Below are 8,879 nucleotides of genomic sequence, written 5' to 3' on the forward strand. Positions count from 1 at the left end.
ATTTTTTCTTTCAAGGTGTCGAAGGCTTTCTGCTGTTTGCCTCCCCAGTGAAACACCTTGTTTAATCCTGTCAAAGCATGCAAGGGACCTGCAATTAAGGAAAAGTTAGCAATAAACTTTCTCCAATATTGTGCTGCCCCTAGTGTTAGTGTTAGTTTTTGAAGCCTTCCTCCAGTGATCAAACATGCTCTTACAAAGTGAATTTTTAAGGTGTCAAGGTCAAATTTTGTCATTTCAGTGAGTCTTCAAGCAAAATTTGGTCACTAGGCATTAGGTCTAGGGTTTGATTTTACCCTTGTCAAAGTTGTCCAAATTTCGGTCCATATCACCGTTCAGCTAAGTGTACCATCATTCAGAGAGTTGTCATTATCATGTCAAGTCCCACTAGGTCATTTTACACCTTTTTCATGCTTCAATTGCACCTAGGTAAGGTCATTTCCCTCTCCTAGGGTTTTGAAGGAAATTTCTCTTGGATGGCCAAATCATCGGAAAAAATTGTATCCTGATGTTCATACACCTTCTCCTATCCTTAAATTACCTTATCAAACACTTCCCATCACTGAGATCCCCCAAATTCCTCATTTTCGCACAAACCCTAGTTTCTTGCTACAACCTGGCAATTTTCTAGGTTGGACCTGTGTTTTGCCTTTTTTGACCCCTTCCCCTCACTCAATCTCTGAGATTAAACTTTCCCCTACTTCCTAACATCCCTCCCTACTTCCCAAAATTTCCTCAAGAATTTAGAAACTCCCTATCCCCTTCATTTTGCTTCATTTCAACAAATCCCTTGTTCCACACATCAGGATAAGTTTCACTCAAATAAAGTTTCTAAGAGATAAAAGATGAATTTGGGAAAAATGAGAGAGGTTTTGGTCGAAAACATGCCAAGGAAGAAAAACCTCCTTCACTTTTTACACAGGTGTCATGGTTTTGGAGAAATGTCAAAAATATAGTTGCCTCAGGAGAATTGATGCACCTCTGAAGTGACCTTGGGAAAATCAAATTTTCTCCTAGCTCAGTTGGCCAAATGACTTTCTTGATGAGTCAAATGATAATGAGACACAAATATATTTCCAATGAGCTACCATGAGCTCAATTTGGAGTTCAGGTAGGCATTCAAAAGTTGACTGTAACAACACTCTGCCTTTAAGCAGCCTCATTTGGCACATTTTGACCAGTCTTGGGAGATTTGATTTTTGACAGGGCAAATGAACTCCAAATTGAAAAATTATAGTTGGGTTGGAAAGTAGACTCAAATAAATTTCTAACAAGCTATCCTAAACCCAATTTGGACACTAGGAAGGCCTCCAAAAGTCACCTGGAAAAGGGCGCGACGCACATAGAGAGCGCGGCGCATTGGGAGAAATTTTCTAGTGTAAATTCACACTGATGTGGCACACATGGGAGGCGCGGCGCACAGGGCTAAAAGGCCTGAATTTCATTGAAATTTGCCTCCAAATTTCTAGGTAGGGTCTAAATCATGGCTTTCTCATCAAATTTTATGGATGATATGGTGGTCCTTGGCTATGTTCAATTGCCACAAAACTCATAAGACCAACCACTCAAAAAACATCAAAACCATGTTGGCTAGGGTTGCATAATTGAGGTATTGAGGCCAAGGTTCTATTTTCCTACCACTTTTCCCTCTCCTACAATTTTTCCCTATCCTCCCTTTCTCATTTTTCCTATTATCCCTACCCTAAAATACTACCAAACCCTATCCCTTACCCCTCCTCTTATTTGTCAACATAACACCCCAAAACGCTACCTTGTCGAAACCCCAAAACCATACCCTATCAAATACCCAAACCCTCTACATATCCCTAAACAAACTTCTACCCATAACCTCTATTCCCATCACATTACTCCCCTCCTAATACTCCATTTTTCATTGTTCCCCTTGGTGGCAGATATCACAATAACACCTAGTTTCACACTATCACCAAAAGGGCAGCCCAAGTACAGTACACACAACAGTCATGACATCACAGTATTCATCAGAGTATGAGATGGAGACACAAAGTGACTTATACTCAGAAAAGCAGGCTCCCAGGAGACATCACGAGAGTGGCAAACATGTTAGGGATGAGCCCACTACCCTCACTGAATTACAAGCATGCCCTCTTGCCATGTCATGTTTCCAGCACCTAGCATGTTTTGAATTTTGTCAAAGGGTGGCTAATGTTAGAGTTCATCATGAGTTGGCCCATCTTTTTGTGCTTCACCTACATGGAGGTCAGTCTATCTTGGCCGGGGTCACCTTCACATTGACACCCGAAACTATCTCAGTGGCAACAGGCATACCAAATGTTGGAGAACAGTGGCATAAGAAGAAGAAGGTGGATAGGCAACACTATGAGCCTTACATTAAGGCCAGATTCTTGAGTCAGCTCACAAGAGTCTTTCCATTCAGATATTTGAAAGATGAGTATGCTCCACTCATGAAATTGATCATGAAGTACTTCAGTTGTGAGGTATGAGTGCAAAGGCCCGGATAAGGAGCTTGAAGGCAAAATTGAGCAAAGCAACAAAAGAGGAAAAAGAGAAAGATCGGCTTCGAATCTTGGCTGAAGCTTCCTTGGCATAGCATAGCACTTCATAGAGGACCTCCAACCCAAATTTCAAGAAATTTTGGGAAATTTTGGTCACATGACAAATTTTTGGGCAAAACATAGGTTTTTTCTCCTAGTGGCGCGACGCTAAAAATCTAGAGCTCAAAATGAGGAATGGTTTGCATTTTTGGATTCAGCATGGAAAATCACGACTACTGGTGCTCAGAAAAGAAATTTGGGCAAGATATGAGTCTCCAAAAGGTAAAAAAACAGCCAAAAAATGGCCTCTCTGCCCCTTTTTTGACACACAGGAAGCAGTCTTGGGAGAATGGAGATTTGGAGGGGCAAATGAGCACCAAATTCAAAAATTCCAGTGGGGTTAGAAAGTAGACAGGACAAGAGTTCCAACAAGCCCACTTGGGCACATTTTGGACACCTTCAAGTGCCCCAAAACAGGCCCCAAAGTAGCGCGGCGCACAGAGGAAAAATTTCCAAATTTGCTTCCGTTTTGCGAATTTTTGATTCGCAACTTCTCCAAGTGGGCCCGCTCATCTACACTTCGGTTTTTTGGCACCAAAGGTGGCATTTAAAGTATTTTATCTCAAGATTGGCTTCTATCCAAGTGGCAAAGGAAGGCAAACGATCACCCAAGCCAAATGTCATGTTTGTAGCGCTGCACCTATCGCTGATGGTTGGCTCTTCATCTCCATTTTGTAATGATTCAAGTAACTCCCCAACCCTTGGGCATTCTATCTCTTCATGGCACATTCTATATATTGTATGTAAGCTATTTGCAAAGGGTTGGTTGGCTTGTAACTTCAGGGAGACTGTGGGAAAGATAACTCTGTTTCTTCACTGTATATTTTTGACAGAGAATTAATGAAAGGCAGCGGCTCTATTTCATGAGATTCGTGTGGTTGTGAGTGTAGAAAATGTGTCTCTTATGTTTTCATATGTATTTCATTATGTTTTATAAGTCAATTCATGTTCATTTTAGTGAAATTTTCTGAGTGAGATTAGGTAGAATTCAATTTTATTGCTCTACCTGTGGGAAAATTTCATGTTCAGTGTTCTTCTTCTATTGAAAAGGATTCATGTTCCCATGCCCTTTTCACACTCCTCAGTAATCTCTTCATTCCGCGTTATTCCAAACTAGATTGCTACACTTTCCGCCTGCCTTTCCTCACAAAGTAATCTGTGCGTTTGTATTAAATTCTCTGTTCTTTGCTGACCGTTGGTCCCATACCATCCCAGAAGCTCGGTCATTCATAAAAATTGTTTCTTGTATCCATATTCACTTACTAGACTAAGATCAATGCTTCACAGTAAGTCATCTCAGACCATTTTTTACTTATCTATTCACTGATCATGACTCAGAGAGAGCCGTCTTCTGTTCTAGTAGGGCTAGCTACCAGACTGAGTGTGGTTGTGGTTACCCTGAATTTTGCCTTCCTTCAGCCTAAGGCAGATTTAGGTGCTAACACCTAGGAAGCTTCTAACTCTGTAGAAGACTTGGGTTTAGGCCAATTTACAATGATTGCAACCTTAGAGGGATCTATCTTTAGTTTACCACCCCCTACAATATGACCCAAATAATTCAAATATGTTTTACCAAATTCACATTTTGATAATTTAACATAAAGATTTTCTTTTTTCAAAACATCTAGAGTCTGCTTTACATGCTTCAAATGTTCTTCCCATGTTTTACTGGATACAAGAATTTCATCTAGATATACAATTACAAAATCATTAATAAAAGGCCTGAGTACATCATTCATTACTCTCATGAAAGTGGCAGGAGAATTAGTTAAGCCAAAAGGCATAATTAGCCATTCATACAACCCTTGCTTCATTTTGAAAGCAGTCTTCCATGCATCTTGCTCTGCTACTTTGACCTGATGGTAACCACTACCTAGGTCCAACTTGGAAAAGTAGACAACTTCCTTGAATTGATCCAATAGATCATCAATGTGAGGAAGGGGATAACGATTCTTGATCATTATTTTATTCAGTGCTCGGTAATCGATGCACATCCTCCACGAACCATCCTTCTTTCTCACCAACACTATTGGGGATCCACATGGCGATGTGCTTGGTCTTGTGAACCCTTTCTCGAGTAGCTCCTGTACCTGCTTCTTTATTTCTGCATTCTCTAAAGTTAATAACATATACATTCTGATGTTAGGAAATGGAGCATCTTGCTGCAAATTAATATCATGTACAATTTCCCTTTTGGGTGGCAGCCCTTTTGGTTCTTGAAATAAGATATCATATTCTAAAACAAATTTTTCTAAATCAGCTTGCTATTTAGCGTCACAGCCTTCAAATACATTAGTTTTATCAGGTTTCTTTTCCTTTACAACCATCAATAAAAATTGCTTGCATGAATTTACAATTCTTTTCATCTGCCATGAGTTTATGAGAGCATAATTATTCTTGAGTTTATGAGCTCTTATAATATATTAGATTCCATCTTTAACGAGTTGATATTTATTTTCAGCTCTATAGAATATGGCTTTTCTATCATACAAGTAAGGACTTCCTAAAACAATTCCACATATATCCAAAGGAACAATATCTAACTCAACCTCATCCACAAATGCTGACCCAAAAGAAAACCTAAGTTTACATTGTCTAGTCACTTGTAGTTTTTCTTTATCACATACCCAACCTAATGGATATGGCTTCTTATGAGGTGTGGTTATTAGTCCCAATTTCTTTACAATTGCTTCAGAAATTAAGTTTACTTGTGAGCCACTATCAAATAAAGTATCAATCTTTTGATGCTTAAAAATAACTCTAATACGAAAATGCTCATGTCTTCTTCTCTCATTTTCTTCACTACCAATAGTTTGGGCAGAATTACTAGTAGATGCTTTAGAATTTTTACCTTGTATGCTTGTGGCTGTGATGGTTGTTTCATCACCTGAGTCTGACCCAAATCTCTTTGAACAATAGCAACAACCTTCTTCTTCTTGTCATCGAACTTCTTGGGTTTTAGCTCTGGATGCAAAGACCAACAATGTTCATCATCACGTCCATCCTTCTTGCAGTGAGTGCATGAAGGTTTGGCCTTTTGTACAATATTTGCCTTCCTCTCTTTCCATTTATGCTTCCTCTTTTCCTTGTTTTTTCTTGCAGTGGGTTTTGATGATCCCCCAATCTCTGGGTTCACATTCTTTCCTCTAGCCTCTATATGGGAAGCTTGAACAAATACCTCATCTATGCTAGTAGGGTTAAACATGAGAATGGTGTGCCTAAAATAACTATGTATACCACCTATATACTTTAGCAAAGTTTCAAGTGAGTCTAAAGAAATGCCTAGAATCAAAGATATTTTTCTAAACTCTTGGGTGTAGCTTTGTATACTTTGCCCTTTTAATTGGTGAAGAGTTTGCCAACTCATCATAGCTTGCTGCATATAAGCTAGTGGATAGAATTTTCTTTTAATTGCAGAAACAAATTCACTCCAGACAGAAAGAGTTTTACCATGCTTTTTTAAGTCAGCTTATGTCCTGCCTTCCCACCATACCAAAGCAATTCCTTCAAGGCGTAGGATGGCCAACTGAATTTTACTTCTGTCTGAATCAATGCTCTGCACCCTGCAATACACATCAATCTGTTTAATCCAGTTATCTAGCTTCTCTATAATTTACTCTCCATCATATATTGGTAGATCAAATTTAACATCTAATTTAATCACATATGTTTTCTTCTTTTTATTTTTAGGGATGTCAGGAGGTGTGGGCAGAGGAACCTCTTTTCCTTTCCCTTTGCCTTTAGAATGACCATCTATAAGAGATTCTTTTGTTCCTTTGTCTTGTTTGGAAGTGGGAGAATCTTCACTTCAACCTTTCTTAAATTCTCTATACACTTCCCTAATTATTTGGTGGGGGGCCGGTTGAGAGTTCGCTTACTCCCGATGGTGGCCCCACCAAAATGGTCGAGCAATTCAAGTTCCTCTCCTTAACAGTCGAGCCCTGCCGGACCTATAATTTTTACCCTCAATTCAAAATGATAAAGGTAAGGACCTTACTGGGCAGGACCTTACAGGGTTTACCTTTCATATCTTCCCGAACCTAATTTGAACCCTGGTTGGGATAACCTACTTCTACCATGGCTCTCTTGGTAATGAAACTATCCATGAACTGAGAGTCTGATTCCAAAGGGATTTCTTCTGTCATTTTCCTCTTAGATAGACTCTACCAATTTTTGGGTTAGTTTCAACCAATTCTCCTTCTCCTAATTTAAGCTTTGACCTAGTTATCATTCACTAATAGTCTAGCACAAGCTTTTCTAACCTTAGCAACCTAAAGCTCTGATACCACTTGATCTGATAATGAGATCTAAGACAATAATAAGGTATTATAGTTTCGATGCGATGCAACGATGCGATATATCACAATCGCTTATCGCAATAACCCTCGGGTCATTGTAAAGCGCTCTACTACATCCTTCGATAGCGATCCTGCAATGTAATACGGGCCATTGATCTACGCGCTTGATCGACAATCCATATTAACTCCACCAATCGCCGTTGCCATACATATGTGTTAAGCACCGACATCGCTGTTCGCCATCGCAATTCGTAAGTGGGTTCCACCGATAAGTGCCAATAGCCACCGCTGATAGCGATCCGCCAATCGGATCTAGGGCATTGATCAGCTAGATCCGACGACTTTGATTTAACGTTGTGTTAAAGCCGCCGATACTTTGTTTTCTTTGTTTTCATGGGTCTTGGGCCTCTCGATAGTGTTTCTTTGCCTTGATAAGGGTGTTTCCTCTTGTGTTAACTTTGATATTTTAAAATATTTTGATCTTTGGCATGATTTTTGAGTTTTTTCAAGACATAGAGAGTGTTTCTTGGATCCATTTGGATCATTAATGAATAAATACAAGAGACTTCACAGGATTCATGTGTAGAGCAAAGTGTAGACAAGTATTTTCTCTTGTGTTGTTATCTTCCTTTAAAAGTTTTTCCACAATCTTTAATGTATCTGAAATCTGAATGCTATAATATGGAATGATATCTCAGAATTTGCTTCATGGAACTCTGTTTTAACTATTATTCATTTTAATTTTTTCTGCTAATTATCTATGTTAAGGAATTCTTGAGTGCTCCTTAGTTTAGGTAGTTTCCCTGTAATCTATAGCAAAGGATTCTTAATTTCCCTTTGTTCCCGATTATCCTATGTTCCTCATTTTAATCATGGTCTGATAATTCTTAAGTGCTCTCTCACCCTGGTTAAGATCATTTCACCCATCCGACCCAAAGACCTGCACTTTACTCTGCTAGCTTGCCCTTTGAACACTCCATTTAGTGAGTTAATTCCAGTTCTGCTGCCCTTCTTTGACTCCATAGCCCAATGGTCCAAAGACATCATTCTATCCATCTATTTTAAGGATTCCACCATCCAACCTTCAATACAAATAAAAACCCCCTGAACCTTCAGAAATAGCCCAAAATCCCAGTAGACAAAGCTAAATCATATAGAGAGAGCCCTCTTTGAGCCATAGGTTGGCTAGAACCTATGCTTAAAATTTTGGTTTGTGGTTACCTCGATCCTTTCCTTCTTCTGAAAACTTCTTGGGAAAATTTCTGAGTGATAACAAAGTCATACTAGTTTCTGCTAGCCTTTGAGGATATGGAGGGTCTTTAGTTGTTATAGTCAAATCAGCTGTTACAAATGTTGTAGTGTTTTCTTCTCAAAGATGTACTAAAAGAACCCACTTAAGGTTGTGGATGACAAACAATCTCAACAATATAAATGGATGCTAAACATTTAGATCTGTAGCAACTGATAGAAACAAATCCTGCCAAAATTATAATCTATGCCACAATCATAGTTAATCAACAAAAAGAAATAGTAAAAACTCCAATCATCCAATGGAAACCAGATATACAAATAATAGTTTTTATTATAACACCTATGAAGGGAACAAGTAGATGTTACCAGTGCCCCTCTATGGGATGCGTTCTTGGCTATCCTCAAACGTCTTAAGCTTGTGTAGAGTCTCTCTCCTCTATAATGTGTAAACCAAACAAAAATGGTGTGTGACAATGAAAATAATCAGAGTTACAACAGTGAGTGCAACAATGAAAATAATCAAAAATGAATAATGAATAGAAAACCCTTCTATTTATAAAAAAATATTGAGTTATCCTCGAATAATGAGAAATAATAAAATATTATTAACCCCATTCTTGGAATAACCACTTGGAATATTTTATTATATTTGGTTAGGAGGGAAAAAGTATTTAAAATTTTGTTTAGAAATAATAAATAAATGAATGATTTATTTATCATCTCAAGAAATTGGTTAAGG

Source organism: Pinus tabuliformis, chromosome Q (genome assembly GCF_031772625.1).
Source record: "Pinus tabuliformis cultivar Carrire ecotype Pingquan chromosome Q, CPIR1, whole genome shotgun sequence".
NCBI classification, from domain to species: domain Eukaryota; kingdom Viridiplantae; phylum Streptophyta; class Pinopsida; order Pinales; family Pinaceae; genus Pinus; species Pinus tabuliformis.